Source organism: Vicia villosa, linkage group LG1 (genome assembly GCF_029867415.1).
Source record: "Vicia villosa cultivar HV-30 ecotype Madison, WI linkage group LG1, Vvil1.0, whole genome shotgun sequence".
NCBI classification, from domain to species: Eukaryota; Viridiplantae; Streptophyta; class Magnoliopsida; order Fabales; family Fabaceae; genus Vicia; species Vicia villosa.
The window spans coordinates 160,439,899-160,459,733 of record NC_081180.1 but is presented as its reverse complement, the minus strand read 5'-3'; the positions used below and the strand labels follow the sequence as shown (position 1 = coordinate 160,459,733).

The window sequence follows — 19,835 nt, the reverse complement described above, 5'->3', positions numbered from 1 at the left end:
TTGGTCTTTAACAGTATTGCCATCTTCATGAGTCAGACTCACAATTTTCTTAAAGCTCTTCCTAGCCGTCGCCGAGAGATGAAAGAAATTCGTATTCAAGTCTCCAACTTTTAACCTGTGCATCTTAGCCCTTTGTTTCCAGTACGTTTCTTCATTCAACAAAGCCTTGTTAAACTCATGATGAGCTTCGAAATACCGCTCCGATGAATACGTATCTTGGCCATTTCTATACAATTCCATCGCTGCCTTATGTCTTTCTAAATCACCCTTTCTGTTCCTTCTTATATTTTGACTCCAACTCTCAAGCCTTTCTGCACAGGATGAAACTCTATGCACAACGTCAACTTGCTCTTCACACTTCCAACCGCCACTCACAACATCCACGATACCAACTTCCGATAACCAATTGTTCTCAAAGCAAAACTGATGACACCTATTGGTATGCTGGACCAGAGCACAAGATAAAAGGATGGGACTATGATCCGAGTGCGACGCAATAAGATTAGATAACTTAGCATTAAGGAATGTCGACATCCATGCAGAATTGGCAAGAGCCCTATCAAGTCTTTCCTCTATCATATGTTCAGTGCCCCTGCTTTTCACCCAAGTGAATTGGTAACCTTCGAGAGCAATATCGGATAAGTCACAATCGCTCACCGCTTGACGGAAACCCGAGCATAGCCAATTTGGATGAGGATTTCTGACTTTTTATCTTGCTGAGATAGTAAGTCATTGAAGTGGCCAATAACACATCACGGTAAGTTCGACATGTCTCTGATTTCACGAAGCAAATCCCACGCAATTTACCTTCGATTTCTTTCAAGATATTCATAGTAACAGGTAAGTCTCCATGCATCTTTATCATCGTCAGTAACAATGATATTCACAAATTTTCTTGAGTAGTTTAGAACACTACAGCTACCGTTGTTCTTCCATAAAACCGCAATCCCACCACTTCTTCGTTTGATGTCCACTGATAAACAAGCATTAAACTTCAGCAGAACCCGAATTGTCTCCAACTTCCGAGAATTTGAGAGAGTCTCAGCTAAGAAAATAATATCGGGCCGGTGTTGTTGAGCCAATTTCTTCAAGTTAGGAATTGCACTCGGGCTGCTCAAATCCCGACAACTCCAACTAAGAATCTTCATTAATTCCGGCAGTCCTGGCTGCTAGGACTTGCTGATAAAAAAGACTGGCTTTCCCCTTGTGATGCTACTGACCCTCCTACTCCATCATCTCTTCTTCTTTTCTTTTCCGTCTGCGATAACTCAGGTGAAGTGTTGTTCATGGTAACTGAAAGGTTGGGGGCTGAAGAAGATGTATCAGGTAGGCTGGGGGAATGCTAAGTTTAGTTATGGTCGTGCGATTCATGCTAGACTTAGTTTTCCTGGAATACGGTTTTTTATTATGGCAGGAGCTGGTTCTAATTTTTCCAAGTAAAGGGTTAAGATGAGATATGGTGCAATTAGATTCATTATGAGGGTCAGGTAAGGAAGCATGTTGGGATAATATAGTGAAAGGTATGTTGGATGTGGGCTGTTTAGAGCTGCTGCTAGAGACTTATTTTGGTGTGCTACCAGGTTTTTTATAGAGGTGTTTTGATTGGTATTTTGAAGGAATAGACTAGGAGACACTTTGTAATATTAGGACAATTGGGTGTGGTTTGCATGGTAGGCTAGGGAACATCAGTGACATCATAACTAATTGTAGCAGGTTTTGTGCTAGAAGAAATAGGTGGGACCATCGGGATAGGACCACTATTCGGTGATAGCACCTGGGATGAAAACCAGGATTTTGTTTGCTGGGGGTCATTAAGATGCTTGTCGGCTACAGGAATAAATAGGTGTTGACTATGAAATGAGTGCACTTGATTAATTGTCTGTAGTGAATTAATCACCAATGATTGCTCATTATAATTAATAACCGGTTTGTCTACAACATTGAAAGAAAATTGATTTCCCCTAAAATCTTCAGCTTCACCACTCTCCCCCTCCGAAGTGTGTGTCTCACGCGCCTGAAAAGTACCTCTAGTACTGGAATTTTGATACCCTCCACCATCTTCATATTTCAGCTAACGAGAATTGCCACCCCCTAATCTCCTATTTTCCTTGCGAATTTCTGACGACCATCCCCTGACTCCCAAATCTTCGACCATAGCAAAAAGAACGGTACATCTTTGTTCCGAATGCCCGAGAATGCCACAAACAAAACAGAATAGACCGAGTTTCTCATACTTAAAACTAACAGTGCACTATTCCCCACCCTTGTTCTTCACTCTAGTGCTCTTCTTTAATGGCATCTAAACGTCTATCTTCACCCTTAGCCTCATGTATTGACGCCAGAAACTGGAGTTGTTATTCTTATCATATTCCACAAAAGTGCCAATGAAGTTAGCCATTGTTATTCCAACTTTCTCAAACATAAAGCCAGTAGGAAGATTATGGACTTGCACCCAAAAATCCACATGATATAATGGAATACTTTCAATCTGCACTCCTAACTGCACCTTTTCAAGGATTAAGAGATGACTGTCATATGTCCATGGACCACCCTTCTACGCCGCCTCCATATCCAGCCTATGATTGAACTGAAATAGGAATCGCCCGTCCATGGCCTCCTTGATCGTGACTTGATTTACAGGTCTCCAGATATCAGCCATACGTGCCTTCATGGATTTCACATGGATCGGTCTCTCACTCAAAAACCTCCCTATCAAACAATACTGTAGATTCTCCACACTTCCACCGTCACTTTCAACATCGAAACAGAAACTTGCTTTGACCCCTTCATCATGCAACGATAAACCCTCCAAGTTAGGATCCACCATAGAACTCTCCATCGACAGACAGGTAGGAAGTCGAAAAAAGACTGACTAGTAGAATTTGGAACTGTTGGATCTAAAACCAGGAAGAAAACTCAGGCTTCTCAAATGAGAAGAAATGACAAACCCTAGCAGAGCCAGGACAGAAAACGGTAATAGTTAAGTTTACCCGGATTCAATATTTAATTTTTCGAGATTAATATTGTATAAATATTTTTTATAAATGTATTTAATTAAATTATTATAATTAAGTATTTATTAAAATATTTTTTATTAAGCTAAAAAATAGGATCGTCTCTGAGGGCGCGCAAAATAGGCTAATACATCAAATTTTTCAGACTTAACATGTGACTAAATAAGACCTCATAAAATATTTATAATAATTAAATTATAGTCAGATAGGACCTCTATTTATTTTTTTCATAATTAAAATAATACTAATAAACACATCGCCTTCGAAAAAATTGGCCCAGCTAAAAGCAGTAGCATTTGATAATGATTTGATTGAATATATGTAAAAAAATTATACCGCTAATAAATAAATATTAATTTCTTAATTTTATTAGCAAAATAAATCAATCATCATTAAAGAAAAGAGGAAGTTTCATATACTCATTTGGACCAAAATTAAGAGAAATGGTGTTTTCAACTATTAAGATCAGTTGTGTAGGTGTTTTGAAGCGTAAAAAGTTCTCAATGATGGATTGTAAAAGTAGAAAATTATTTGGGTTTAAGGTTAGTGTTCTTTAATAATCATAAAACTAAATATTTATTTTATTTATCTAACCATTTTTTTTTATATCAAAAACAAATGAATGCAAAAGTCATAGAGAATATATTGCCCCCAACATTTTCTCTTTTCCAAAATTTAATGAAATAGGGATCCATCATTTATTCCTCACTTCAAATATGTCTCTGAATCCGTCTTTTTTATTTCATTATTTCATTATTATGCATATTATTATTTATGATAATTTAATGTTTTGATATTTTGATTTGTATTTATTATTTAAAATATTTGAAATATATCTATATAATATTTTAAAATTTTTTTATTATATATAACTTAATTTACTTTTTTTTTAAAGTATTTGTAATAAAAAAATTGATTTCACAAAATAGATAGTTGTGAGGCGGGAATATCCGAATCCAACTCAAATCCATTTGATCGGATTTAGATTTTAATTCTTCATTCTAGTTTGAATTTGTTGGAAAGGTAATATTCGTTTCCGACATGTTTAGTTACCATAAAAATTTGGGAAGGTAATATTGACATCCAGACACCATAAAATTTTTAAAAAGCACCAACACCAAGCTCCAATTCCATCCCATCATGTCCCCAACTGAACAAAGATAGATGCTTTCGTTTGTTGTCTTTTTCTCCATAAATGGATTAGTTGTACAGTCAAACCAACCTATGTCATTGTTTTGAACTACTTTTACTGCTATTCAATTTTCAAATTATCATATTAGCTCTCTACCACGTTTCTATAATCGTTTATGAAATATAACTATTTTCAAAGTAATTCTTCATCTACTCTACTTTTCAAATTAATTCACTAAACTAAATATCATACTTTTTTTCACTGCAAAACAATTTTTTCCTTGAGTTTCCATGACGTGGAATCGTGGATGGCATCTGTAATTTTTTTTCTCTTTTCTATTTCATTTATATATTTTATATTTTAAATCAGTTAAATAATTAAATGAATAGTAAATACGAAATAAATTATAAAAATATAAAAACAATTTTCTTAATAATAAAAAATTATTATTCATTTTAATCCTAAAGTCCACCCATTGTTCCTATTTTTTTGCAACTTAACTCTCCTCAAACATCATGACCAAAAAAAATCTGAGAGTGTGCACCAATAAGAAGTGCTCGGTCTATCGAGCGGACTATAAGCCCAACAATTTAGCATTGGTTGGAGTGTAAAATATCTTTAAAAAATACAACACTGTCTTTTTGGGTCAATCCATCAGGCCTATATTTTTCATGGGTTAGACTCACAATATCAAGTTACTTTGTACTTTTACAGAACAATTTTGTGGTATTTATTTATATATTTACACATAAATATTTTAAACATCATTTATATATGTTTATGATAGTTTATGATATTCTCTACTTATGTCATATTGCATTTATCAATTACATCCTTTTTTTTATAAAATTAAAACTATAATATTGAAATAAGGAATATACTGGTTTATCGACCTTTGAAAAATAGTCAGACTCATTTTATAAAGCCCATTAAACAATCAAACTGGATAGAACCAATCCTTTATACATATTGGTTCACCGGGCCGAAGCCCAGCCTTTTACAGCCCTAATAAGAACACCATCTTTTAGACGTCCAGTTTAATGACATCATCCATACCTTCCTCATATTCAAATTGAAGACTGAAATATATCTTCTTTAAAGACCCAAAGAGCTAAATCCAACACACAAACATAACAAATATTTGGCAACATTTATATGTATACAAGAACCAAACTCTTCATTACTTCGTCCATCAAAATTCTGCGACGAGTAAATTCATTCAATTCACACAAGCATTGCCCTTCTATGGCCAAAACTATATTTTAATAAAGTTGTTAAAAATTGGTATAAAATAGACTTAAATGATCTACAAATGATATTGATAATTAGCTATTTGGAAAAGCATGATTCTCATGACAATTAAGAGTAAGGTAATTTACCAAATTAATTTAAGATTTTATATTACTTATATAAAGTAAAACTGAGACTATTATTCACTACAAAAAAGAAGCTTTGCAGCGACGTGGCACCCACGTCGCAACATGCAATATCACGTGGCAACTGAAAAGTAGCGACTTGGGGCTCTATGTCGCAGGAGCCAAAGTGGCAACCATGTAGCGACGTGGAAACCACGTCAGAAAGTAGCGACGTGTCTCCCACGTCGCAACAGAGTTACATGGGGAACATGTATCTGCACACACAGCAGGTGTGGCAGGTGGGACAGGTACGTTTGTTGACCAGTATAGCGACGTGGTCTCCACGTCACTACATTAAATGCTTTTTTTTTTTAATTTAATAAGCAGGAGCTATTTCATGTTATATAATTAATTTATTTATTTATATAATAAAATTAATATATAATAAAATATATATAATAAATTCTATAAAATAAAATTTATATAATAAAATTTATATAAAAAAATTTTATAAAATAAATTCATATAATTAATTTATATAATTAATTCAATTAAATAAAACTAAACATTTAAAACTAATATTTTAATGAATTAAAATGTATAATAAGTCACATAAAAATAAATTAAAAACAAATAAAATACAAAATGTTTTTAAGAAGCATCATCATCCGGAAAATAATTATCCGAATTAAAATCATCAGCCACTCCGTCATCCTCCGGCTGATCTTGAGGAGGAACATTACTGTAATTCCCACCTCCTTGCATAAACCGTCTCATCTGCTCCTCCATCTCAGCTTGTTTCTTCATAATGCCCTCTATCTGCCGCGCATGCTGCTCCTCCATATCAGCCTGCCTCTTCCGCATCATCTCCAACTGGGCCTCACTTTCGCGTCTCGCCATTTGCCTTATTAATTCAGTTTGTTCCTATGTCAGATTTGGTTGACGCGATCCACCCTCTCCATCCTGAACTCTTTGGAACAGATTACGGTCACCAGATCTATAGCTGGACGCCAAATTTCCAGCCCCAAAAAAGCAACCATTAGGCCCTTTATCTTTAATAACATCACACCAAATGTAGTGATCAACATCTGCGTTAAGCGGCTCCCCCTCTGCTGGCATGAATTGATGATTATTTTCCAGAAAAATGGCAAGTCGTCTATCATATTCTTCCTGCACACATATATACATATTATAAATTAAAATATATTAAAACGTTGCCACGTGATTTTCACGCCACAACTTATGATTTGCCACATGATTTTCACGTGGCAATTTATCAATTGCCACATGAAATTCACATCACAAACTTTGTACCAATATAAAAAAAATAAACAACGTAAATTTCACTTACAAGATACATCCTCGTGCGCTCGTCGACAACACCTCCCGATCTCCTTGTCCGGGTCCTCGAAATCAGCTCAGGCATCAATGGTCTTCTCCCCAACTGCTTAGCCTATATAATATAATTAAAAATAATTAGTAAATTATATTATGAATAAAGATGTAACTTAAAAATTTTAAAACTTTTACCATTCGTCGGGCATGCTCGGCGGTGCTAATACTTCCAACTGTGTTGACACAACCGCCCTTTTTAGATGCCCTCATCTTCTTAAAAGTTTCTGATTTAGCCTGGAATTCTGGAGTCCTCCAATATATTACAAGCTCCTGAAAAACCTCCTCGCCTATCCAGCTAGGACGGATGCCGTGAAGCTCATAATTCTCCCTTACTCGCCGCAGCATATCAGACATTCTTTTAGAGCATCTGGTATTGAAAACTTTCTGAACGGTTTTTTCACTCAATGGATCCCACACGCATTTCTCCTGCAATAATGTTTTGTATGACATCAAAATAAAATGTTAAGTAATTATAATGAGAATTTCATTTAAATAACCATAACTAAAAAAATAAATTAAATGCACAACTTAAATAAATAACAATACCTTAAACATTCTAAACCATTCATCTTTATTATCGACGTCCCCATAGCTCTTAAAAGCTGATTTATACATCTGCTGAACTATATAGTTAACAATCCTTGCAGCAGTCCGACTCGGAGTAAAACTGAAAGAAAAAATGAAAATGTTAGATATAAATTTATACAAAAAATGAAAATATATACATACTATAAAAGTTTTTAAATAGGAAACTTACTAGCTTCCTTCGGGATGAATCCAAAATCTACCGTCAACGACATGAATCTCATCGGGATCATCCCTCCCACGAAGATCAGCTCCGTCTATCTCATCAACTGCCTCATCAACCTCACGGGCTGGTACATGTGTGGGATGTGGGGTGCGTGAGCCTCCAACCTGTGTGGGGCGTGGACTAGGAGATCGTCCAGCCTGTGTCGGACGTGGACGGGGAGATCGTCCAGCCTGTGTGGGGCGTGGACTAGGAGATCGTCCAGCCTGTGTCAGAGGTGTACTGCTGGATCCTCCCGTATGCTGAAAGGAGGAAGTCATCTGCATGGGATATGAGAAACCAGATCCTCCAGTATGCTGGAAGGATGAAGGCATGCCAGTATGGGCGAATGGAAAGCTGAGCGGGGGCACACCAGTATGTGTGAATGGAAAGCTAGGTCCTCCCGCCTGCTGGAAGGACGAGGGCACACCAGGATGCTGGAAGGATGGCGGTACCGCTGAGTACTGGAAGGATGGCGGTACCCCAGACGGGAATGTGTCGGAGGAGAGTAATGAGGTAAAAGCCTGAGTACTGGCTAAAGACATAGGATCAACACTCTGAGGGCGGGAAGACACGGCCATGTGAGGCGCCTCACATACTACTATCCTCGGACGTTGGGACTTCTTACCACTATCTTTACTCTTAGGTGGCATTTTACCTATTTTATTATTCATCAACACATAAATATTCATCAACACATAAATATTCATTAACACATAAATAGATATTCATTAACACATAAATATATATTTAATAGATATCCACTAACACATAAATAGATATTCATTAACACATAAATAAATATTCATTAACACATAAATAAATATTCATTAACATATAAATATACATTCAATGTTTAGTTATTCTTCATCTTCGCTATCCACATCATTCTCTTCATCATTCTCTTCATCATTCTCTTCATCATTATCTTCGTCGTTCTCTTCGTCGTTCTCTTCGTCATTCTCTTCATTGTTGTCATCGGATTCAAACTCTTCATCATTCTCTTCATCCACATTATTTTCAACCAACAATATAGATGCATCAACTTGATGTCCCTCAACAATTGTATCAGACAAACTTGTAATGTCTTCAGCTGCAACCACTTCATTAATTTGATCAACATCATCAACTTGATAGGCAACATCTTCTACTTGATCGCCATTTTCAATATGACCTTGCGGTTTTGTTTTTATTACAACACACCATCCTCTTTTACGTGTCACAAATGAAGGATAAGGTACATAATAAACTTGCCTAACAATATTTGACATTATGAAAGGATCATACTCTTTGTATTTCCGGTTCATTTGAATCTCAACAGTACCGTATGACCTGTCTATTTTTGTGCCTCTACTTGGATCATACCATTCACAATAAAACAAGACAACTTTATTTTCTGAATCCATGTAATGGTATACCAACTCGTAGATATGTTTAATAACTCCATAAAAGTCATCTTCACCACCATCTGTAACTCCTTTTACAAATACACCACTGTTTATGGTTTTTTTCCCTTCGGTCCATGCCTCAGTGTGAAACTTATATCCGTTCACGAAGTATGTGTGCCATTCATTTGCTCTTTGGATAGGGCCTTCTGCCAAGTTTCTCAAATGGAGTATTTCTGGAGTTGGTGGAAACACGGTAGACAATCTTTGCTTGAACCATAAGGGAAATTGAGCATGAATGACGCCAGATGTTGACTGTACACCGGTACTATGAAAATAGGCATTGTTAAATTCCCTACAAAATATACACCATAAGTTAAATAAGTTTGGTATACAAACATTGTCAACAAAGGTAAAAAAACTATTGGGTAAACTTACTCAAGGTATTGTTTAACTTCGACGCAGTTGATCAAGACATGGACATGTGCGGATTGCATTTCTTTCTGGGTCAACCAATGCACACTCTTCTTTTCAGAAGGTCGACCTGGAAGACCGAATACTGATAAGGTGAATTGACTCCTCTGGTTAACATTTACCGGATTCCGTATAGTTCTAGGAGTTAACATCAAGTGATTGATATCATAAAATACATATATTTTATTTAGAAAATAAAAAACAGATTTTAAAAATAAATCTAAACATTTTTCTTTTAATTTTTAAAATTATAAAATACATATATAATAGTTAAACATTTTTCTAAACATTTTTCTATATATTATTCTAAACATTTTTCTAACAGAATAAATCTAAACATTTTTCTATTAATATTTAAACAATATTGGAAAATATATTACACCCTAAATTAATATCCTAGTTAAATTTAAACAACAACATAATATTTAATCTATAATTTCTCTTTATAATAACCTAATTAAAAAATAACTTAATTAAAAAAAAACCTAAAAAAATGTTTAAAAACTTACCTCTTCTTCAATCTACTCCTCCTTCTTCTTCCTTCACCTTCTTCTTCCTTTACCTTCTTCTCCTCCTTCACCTTCTTCTTCCTTCAAATTAAATGAAAAAAAATTAAACTATATATTGACAGCATAAAACAGTATGAACACACAATTATAAAATACATTGAATACCTTGTAGTGCAATTGAATGAGATTGAAAGATTGGGGATTTTGGGAGAGGAGAAAATTTGGGTTTGTGTAGGAAATGGGGGATTTTGAGTTGCAGAGAAGGGAAGAAGGAAAATCTGTTTGAAATGGTAAAGGGGGAGAAGGAAAAATGCGTGTATGTATTAACACATCAGCGACGTTAACATCACGTCGCAACTTTGCCACGTGTGTTACACGTCGCTACACTCAAACGGTCATAACAATTAATGATGTTCTGAAACCATGTCAGGGCAAAGTAACGTTGTAATTTTCCAATAAATGTTGCGACGTGTATGTAACGTCACAACCAATTTTTTTTAAATTTGAATTTCCCCCCTATGTGAATGTTATAACTTTATCTATTTTAATCTATTTTAATTTAAAAACTTAATATAGTGACGTTTAGCTCACGTCGCAACTTTTTTTACAAACCCCAATGTCTGACGCCTCACTACTTTATGTCAATAATGTTATTTAAAATTAAAAAATTAGTAGCGATGTGTATGTCACGTCGCAAAAGACAATATTTAGCCACGTGTGTTCCACGTCGCTAATATATGTCGCTGGGGACAACATTTCTTGTAGTGATTGAAGACGGTAATCTCAATATAATCCATTTTTGACATCGGTATCTGTCTATCAAGCGATGTAACAAAATAATGAAAACAACGGAAGTACAAAACTAATGAAATTATGGCCATAGGATACTGTTAAACAAAATTGCAATATATTTTGTACCAGGACAATCTAAGAATTCAATTCTAAGAGCGAACTCAAGAGATTGCCATAATGCCTAAATAATTTAAATAAACACAAAAATCGTCTAGCACTAACCAAAACTAAGTTTTGCAAATTATCAGCAGTGTTAAAATTATCAAAAACCATCCGTTAAACCTACTCTCCAAGATCTTCCCCTAAATCCCCAAACACATGCATTCTAAACAAACTCATCAACTACAGACAGTAAAAACCATCAGAAATATTGGATAAATGCATCAAGTTTAGTATCAGACGACCGTCGTGAGATTGAAAATCCAATTTCATCATATGGTTTTCATTTTTCATAAGAAATAAAAGACCTAAAATGATTCAAAAATTTAAAAATCGAAGAAATAATAAGATAACTAATTTTTAGAATGTGGAATGAAAGAACTAATGAAGAAATTTGGAGATGAAGAAACTATTTAAAGTAAGGGGATTAGGGTTATTTTGGTTGAAAGGAGATTAGGGTTTGGAATGATACTTCTTTATTTTGTTTTGAATTGGGCCGACCCAGGATGTAAATAATCACCGGGTAATTGATCTAAACTCTTTTCTTTTTTTTTATGTAAAAGAATTAGAGAATTTCTTAGGATAGAAAAATACCTATATGAAAATTTAAAAATGTCACTTAGATTTTGGAAATGCATCTCCCGCACCCCACATTAATTTTTTTTTGAGACACACCCTAATTTTAAAACTAAATTTATTGCGAAAATGCATTTCTAAAATAATTTTAAAAATGTATTTCTAGGTGATCATTTTATTGTTTCAAAGACGAGTAGCTTGCTTGTTGTGCTAATATTTGTGTAGTGTGTTTGTATATGTCTAATCATATTAATTCTTCTGCAATTTAAGGCCCAAAATCTCAAACCAGTCCAACCCTCGATTTAGAAATAGAGGCCCACTTTCGCCCAATTCAATAATAGGTTATTTTGGATTTGGTTTTTTTCGGGTTCGATTTTCTAACTCAGTTTATTCGGGTTTTAATAAATGGGCCCATTTAAAAAAATATGGCAAATTTTATAATCGACCGGTTCAACATATATATATATATATATATATATTTCAAATTTTATAAAATTTAACTATTTGAAACCTTTTAAATTTAAATTTGGACAGTAGTCATTTTTTTCTTTTAAAAACACAGAATTTAAGATAATGATTGTTACATATGAAACCCAGATCTACAAATTTTAATAGTTTAATATATTGATTTAAAATACATCCAACAACAAAAGTGATTGTACCTGATCAGAAAGATCGTCAAGGCCTGCTTGGAACTGGATCTTTGAGAAGTGAATGGGGTGTACCTGCAAGGTACTCCGATGCCAAAGTAAGAAAACGAGCAAGGGAGTGCAAGTACGAGCTAAATGTTAGAAGAGAATGAATACCTGACCCTCTAGTGAAAGAGGGTATTTATAGCCCCCAGCGCCGAGCCATGATCTCGCTACTGGGCTGGATTTCCAGGCCCAACCAACTAGGAGACTGCCAGGTTTCCTAGGCGGAAATATCGGAGATACGTGAGTGCTCTCCGTCCTGGTCAACCACTCTGAAGTTTAAGGGAGACGCGGTCTTTTAGGGACCACGTGGACTCCGCATTATTCGGGGGGTTGGATATGAAGGAACCCTATGAGGAGTAGGATCCTCGGTAGAAAGGGTGCTCGCGGAGAGCGCTTGTGCCGGGCGCCAGATAGCTCGCGGGGAGCACGTATGCCGGGCACGGATTAGATGAGCATTGTTTGCTCTTTGTGGGCCATGGGATGGTTTGGACTCCCAAGGTTAAGTGGACCGAAAGTAGATTGGGCCGAATCTTGGCCCAGTCCAGAACAGGAGTGTAATACGGTGAACTGACTTTTTAATCGAAATGTGTACGGTTAAGCATGAGTCGCCACCGACTTTTATTTTATCCAAATTAAATGGAAAGGCTAAAATAACAGAAAAAAAACCTTTTAAATAAAATAGGGTTCGGGGGTAATTATGCAAAGGGAAGGTGTAAGGCACCCTTTGCATCCATGGTTTTCCATGGGCTCTTAATTGCTTTGCTCGTTTTGAAACCAAAAGTTTAGAAATGTATAGAAGATGAAGAAACAAGGACTTTAACTCGTAAATGAGCGTAGCCTTGAAAGTGTTTGTTTAAGAAAAAGTTGATAAAGGACATTTTAGCCAGAGCAAGGCAATTAGGGGCAATTACCTTATAATTTTTATAAAAAAAGAATTCTTTTAGGGTGAAAGGGTCTATCCATGCCATAGAGGGCAGGAAGCCTTTCATTTGGAGGTTGAAGGGTCATCGCGTTGTCGTTCGCCAAAGACTGACCCATGCCATAGAGGGGCAGGTAGTCTAAGGGAAAGACCAGAACAAGCCTTATTCGTAGGCAACCAGAGGATACCTCAGCCTTTTCCGTAGGCAACTTCCGAGGGTCGAGGTCATGTAGTGTATCGAAGGCAGCATCATTAGGATCGTATGACCTTTATTTATCGAGGAAGCATGGCTGAGGTATCCTCATATTCGAGGGACATGGCTTATTCTGCAAAAACACAAAGGCAACAGGCAGCAGGCAACAGGCAACAAGGCAACAGAGAGGTTACCCTAAAAGCGTGCGTGTGTGCAACAATCACGTGATTAATTCGAATATTTATCTTGTAAAAATTAAATGATTCTAATTCAGTTCAAAGTTGCACTCCCTAAATTACTAACCACGCAGTTTAACACAAAGCAGTAACAATAGCAATATGGGGAAGGGAAATTGTAACCAGCGGATCCCCAATAGGGTTTGGCATAAGTAATAATAAAAGACAGAAAATATCAGGGTTAGGGTTACCGATAATCGTAGCTTTGGCAATCGACAAACCCTGAAAATTGGAAAAGAAAGAATAAACAGAAGGGTGAGTGCATTATAGTTCAGAGGCAAACGGAATTAACCCTAAAATAAAGAATAAATAAATTTAAGATAATAAAATAGACAAAGGTACTTAGCTCTGGATTTGATCTGATATGGTTGGCGGGAAGCCTCGGAGGTAACCCTAAAAAATGACAAAGGCAGAAGAATGAAGGCAAGACAAACCCTAATTTTAAAAGGAAACAAAATAGACTTTAAATTAAATTGAATACTTAGCTTTGTGACGGGCGTGGCGCGTAGTCGGAAGGAACCATGTTGATAACCCTGAAAAGGCACAAAAGAAATATATTTCAGTGTATTGGAATGCTCGTCGTAAACCCTGATTAGGGTATGATTTAAATAAGAAAATATAAATGATTTAATTAATTTTTGGTCTCGCGACCTAATTAATTAAATCAGGATAAGAAAATAAAATCGAATGCAAAAATAATTTTTATGAATTTTTTGGAATTAAAATACAATAAATATGGATTTTAAAGATATATACATAATTAAATATAATTTAAATGGAAAAAGGAAAAAATAAATATTAAATAAATATGTGGAATAAATATGAAGTTTATAAATATATATAAATAAATAATTCAGAAAATAAAATTATTATAAATAAAATATAATAAATATAAAAATATAATTAAATAAATAAAGAAAAAAGAATATAGGAAACTAATAAGTAAATAAATGAATAGATATTAATTATAAAAAGAAAAGTTTTTTATAATAAAATAAATAAATAGTTTATCATTAAAAAGAAAAAAACAAAATTAAATTGATATGTATATATATATATATATATATATATATATATATATATATATATATATATATAGAATAAGAAAATATAAGTTATATAATAAAAAAAAAAATAGGAAAAACTTAGCTTTCTATTCAGTGCTACACGCCAGTGGAGGAGTATGGTGAACCTGCGCCTCTGGGAGCGTTTGATCAAAGGAGGGAAAGATCTGATGGCCACGTACACAAGGGCGCATCGTACGCATAAGGCTGAAACACACTGGATCCGGCTGTTCTCCAAACGCGCGCGCCAAGCAAAAATTGGACCAATGGCCAAACGACACGCAGTCGTCTTCTCCAAAAACCTGCAAATCCTGCTTTGATTTTGCTACGATTTTGCTACTATTTTCTTCGTAGCAAAACATACCTGGAAAACAGCGAATAGAGCATGCAAGCATATAAACGTTTCACGACCCCTCATACCTTTTCGTCTCCCTCATACGAACCTGTACACGTTATTATCTTGCCCTAATTTAACCTCTACACGAAAACCCCAAAAAAAACCTAAAACACCTCGTCTGGCCTCTAATGGCATCGTGCAATTAAAGCAAGCAAACACAAAATAATCAACCCAGAATCGTTAACAGCATTAAAACAAACAAGAATATGCAATTATCTTTCAATGAGGATGCACATAATGATCAGATCGAATGGATTTTCATAAGCACATACCTTGGCGAATATGAGGTAATTCTGGGAGTGCTAAGGTAAAGTAATGATCCAGACACGTTCCAAATCACTTGGGGAAGCTTTTGTGATCTTTAAATCGCTTTGAAAACCTCCAATTCTCTGAAACCGAATCTCAATTCTTGGATGACTTTTTGACTTCTTGCCAACTCTCTTCTGCCCAGGTTTGTAACCCTTATTCATGTGCATAACTTCACCTATTTATAGGCTTTCATTAGGTCACGAATTGGAGGCCCATTGATCTTTAAAATCACCTTTGCCAATCTTCCAAATTTGATTGATTTCTTGATTTTCAAGTTACTAACTTTAGCTTCTTTTGTATCAATCTTCCCTCACTTAATTATGCACGAAAATATTATTGTATTTGGTCATAAATATTGATTGGGAGCAATCAACATATATCCTTTACCACGATATTTGATTTTCTCTTTAATTAAATCATTAAAAAATGAAATAAAAAATCCTAAAAATCAAATAATATATTAAAATTCGTGGCTTGTGGTTTTGGGCAGCATACATATCTTATGGATCAAGTTTGGATCACAAAATATAGGCCCACTTGTGAGGAATCCATTTTAAACCCCTTATATTTCACATTTGGTCCTCCAAAATCACTCAACTTTGACAAGACCTATCTCTTTCAATTTTTGAGGTATGGAAGTGTTCTAGGACTTTTTAGAAACCTTAGAGAGTCCTCTAACAAGTGTATTTGGTCTCCTATCAAAATTCTTTTCCATTCTCATTTTATATCCTTTTGAAAAAAGTGTCTTTTTGTTGACTTTTGAAAAGGACCTATAATGTTTTAGTCCATATCTCTCAAATGAAGCATTTTTGGACTTGGCATGTGAGAGACAATTTTGTAGAGAATCAAATTTCCTTCAAAATGAGCTTTGGATGGGAAATTTATGATGTTCCATGTGAGAGTTATGGCTGGTCAAAGTTCAGTTGACTTTTCCTATACAAAACCCTAATTTAGAAACTTTTTGAATTGTTGATTTTTGATCTTTCCTTGATGAACCATGATCAATTCTTGATCAAATGGTGAATGATACTTCAATATGAGGATCTTGACAAAAAATCAGGAGTTTTGACTTTGCTTTGACCACAGTTGACTTTTTAGGTCAATCAGTCGACTGTTGATTTTCTGAACTTTTGAGTGACCAAAACTTTGAGATAGGCCTTGATACTTGTCATGGAGGTACTGTGGGATATATTGATCCATATGAGATGTCTTGGAGCCATTGATTCAGTGATTTTCTTTTGAATGAACCAAACCCTAGTCTCAGAGCCTTGTATAGGAAAGTATGTCTAGGAGCTTTGTGTATTGATTTGAACCTGCACATGAGAAATAGTATGGGCAAATTTTGGGGTATGACAAGGAGCCCCCCTAAGTCGGAGTTCCGAGCAAGGAGCTTCGACTTTGCTAACGCTTGACCCATGTTCAGTTGATCCTCGTCTATCGGTTGTGCTCGAATGGAGCCGTTTGTGGGGGAAGATGGGAAACCGCGCGTGTTCAACACTCGCTGACGTGGCATGGAGTAATGACTGCCTAGAGGTAGATGGCGGCGCCTAGGGGAGGACGTGTCAGACGACGCGACATTTCGTATTCCGAGCATTTTTTCTATAAAGGGCGTAAACCTTCTCATTTGGGGTTTTTCGCTCTCCGTTTACGTGCTCGGCTCCAGTCTGACTTGTCGGTCCCCGGTCTAGTGGGATTTGACTTTGGGGGCCGAACGTTGGAATTTTTGAATTCGGTGTTTTTGCACTCGATCAGAATGCGCTCGCGAGAAATGATCAGCGGGTGTAGCCGTTGAACCGACCAGCTGGTTCTCTCTGCTCCTTGTTGTCGCGGGGCCTGCCGTCTTTTCTCTTTTCGTTGCCTCGGAGAGAAATAGAATAGTCTTGGCTCGAGCTATGGGTAGCGTCGTTGCCTCTCGAGCCTTTCTTCATGGCTGCTTTACCTTCCTCGTAGGCGATGTAGGCTTGGGCTTTGAGTAGAAGGGCGTCCACGGTGCGCACTTTTTCGATCTTGATAGCTTTCTTGAAGTCACTTCCGGGGAGGAGTCCCCGTTCCAGGAGATCTCTCTTCATGTGATTAGTTGTCTGCACCTGAACAACCTCTTTATTGAACCTGTCGAGGTATTCTCAGAGAGGTTCGTTGGCCCCTTGAATTACGGCCTCGAGGGTCGCTTCACACTTCGGCTGCCGACGAGATGCTGTGAAGTGGTTCTAGAAGAATTTCTTGAGTTCTGACCAAGAGTGGATGGAGTTGGGAGAAAGGTTCATGTACCAGGTCATCGCTCCTTTCCTGAGTGTGGTCGGAAAGATCCGACATTTGATAGATCCTCGGACCACGTGGTAGTCCATGACGGCTTCAATGCTCCGGATGTGGTCGTCAGGATCTGTGGTCCCATCGTAGAGGTCCAGAGTTGGGGGTTTCTCTATTCCTCGGGGCAGACGGGCTCTTCGGGTGTCCTCCGATAAAGGGCTGCAAAAGTTTTCCTCGTCACTTGGACCGGGGGAGTTTGAGTGTCTTATGTGCTTGTTATGCTTTCGCCGAGGTTTTCGTTGTATTTTTCCAGAAGTATTGCGGTTATCCTCGGGAGGGGAACGTTCGCGGCCCTTCACAACAGCTTTGGTGGGGCCCCGGTGCCCTTGCTCGGGGGAGAGGCTTCCAGTTTCCGCTTCCTCGGGTTTCAAGTTTTTTCGTGGGGGGAGTGGGAATAGGACCCGCGGTGGCGATACCTCTTGGGTGGAGAGCGTGAAGATGAAGGCGATCGTTAGCGGTGCCTCCTCGGTGGGGAGCGTGAGGATGAGGAGGAGATTGATCGGTGGCATCTCCGCGGGGGAGATCGTGATCGTTGCTTCCTTTCTAGCCTATCAATTCGTTCACTCTGCTGCCGAATGAGGCGAATGGTCTTTTTGAGGGCCTCGAGTATGACAACGGTCGTGCGGTCAACATCCTCGGGGATGTCGATCTGCTCATGGTTGTCCTCGTACTGGGTTTCTTGCCTCTGTGAGGTATGAGTGAAGGAGGAAGCAGGACGTCCGTCCTTGGAGTCAGCTTCGTTGTTCTGGATTTGAGTCTGCTCGTTCCTGTTGTTTTGGACTTGAGCTTGATCGTTCCTGGTGGGCTGAGAGATTTCGTGCCTTGGCCTCCCTAGCCCGTCAGCAGTGGACTGTTGTCCATCCCTTCGGTGTCGATTCTTCCCGTCAGTTGTGGTACCAAGGATGAGGGGATCGAGGTGGAAGGGGTTGGGAGTTTGGTTGGTGTTGTTGTTGTCGGCCATGATGATTGCATGATGAATTTACTTTGATCTTTGTTTGTTAAAGATGGGGAAGCTTGTTTCCCACAGACGGCGCCACTGATCGTACCTGATCAGAAGGATCGTCAAGGCCTGCTCGGAACTGGATCTTTGAGAAGTGAAGGGGGTGTACCTGCAAGGTACTCCGACGTCAAAGTAAGAAAACGAGCAAGAGAGTGCAAGTACGAGCTAAAGGTTAGAAGAGAATGAATACCTGACCCTCTAGTGAAAGAGGGTATTTATAGCCCCCAGCGCTGGGCCATGATCTCGCTACTGGGCTGGATTTCCAGGCCCAACTAGGAGACTGCCAAGTTTCCTAGGCGGAAATATCGGAGATGCGTGAGTGCTCTCCGTCCTGATCAACCACTCCGAAGTTTAAGGGAGACGCAATCTTTTAGGGACCACGTGGACTCCGCATTATTCGGGGGATTGGATATGAAGGAACCCTACGAGGAGTAGGATCCTCGGTAGAAAGGGTGCTCGCGGAGAGCGCTTGTGCCGGGCGCCAGATAGCTCGCGGAGAGCACTTATGCCGGGCACGGATTAGACGAGCACTGTTTGCTCTTTGTGGGCCATGAGATGGTTTGGAATCCCAAGGTTAAGTGGGCCGAAAGTAGATTGGGCCGAATCTTGGTCCAGTCCAGAACAAAAAGTATATATAGAGGCCACAATAAAATCAAACTACCACAAGCTCAACCCTTACAAATAAATAATCCTAATCTAACTAGAGCACAAGTTCAACCCATAAAAAAAAAATAATACGAACAAGTAATCCTAATCTAAATAGAGGACCGCATAAAGTAGCACAAAGTCACACAGTATTGAAAAACGTCTAACAGATACCTAAAAAATAAATAAATAAATAAAAGAAAAGTTTGCAAACAAATATATTAATATTAAAAAAGGAAAACAACAATTTCATCTCAATAACAAATCAAAATATAAGAAATATCACAGTATTAGTAAATAAAACTAGAGCTTAAAGGTAGTGCACTGTCAATGTAAAATATTTTACACGGTTAGTGGATCACAACCCTTAAAAAAGAAATATTTCGTATGTGATTTAAAAAAAAAGTCAAATGTCTATAAAAATTAACGGTTATGATTTCACTGACAGTGTAAAGTGCTTTACACTGTCGGTGTATTTCCATTAAATCCATA

At 37.2% G+C, this 19,835-nt stretch overlaps 1 non-coding gene across 1 annotated transcript; it reads right to left on the bottom strand.

The window, feature by feature from the left end:
* Positions 1-11,199: 11,199 nt before the first annotated feature.
* On the bottom strand, positions 11,200-11,285 carry LOC131645472 (small nucleolar RNA Z161/Z228). Its single transcript, XR_009297091.1, has one exon. It is a non-coding gene; the product is annotated as a small nucleolar RNA Z161/Z228 (small nucleolar RNA).
* Between the last annotated feature and the right edge of the window lie 8,550 nt (positions 11,286-19,835).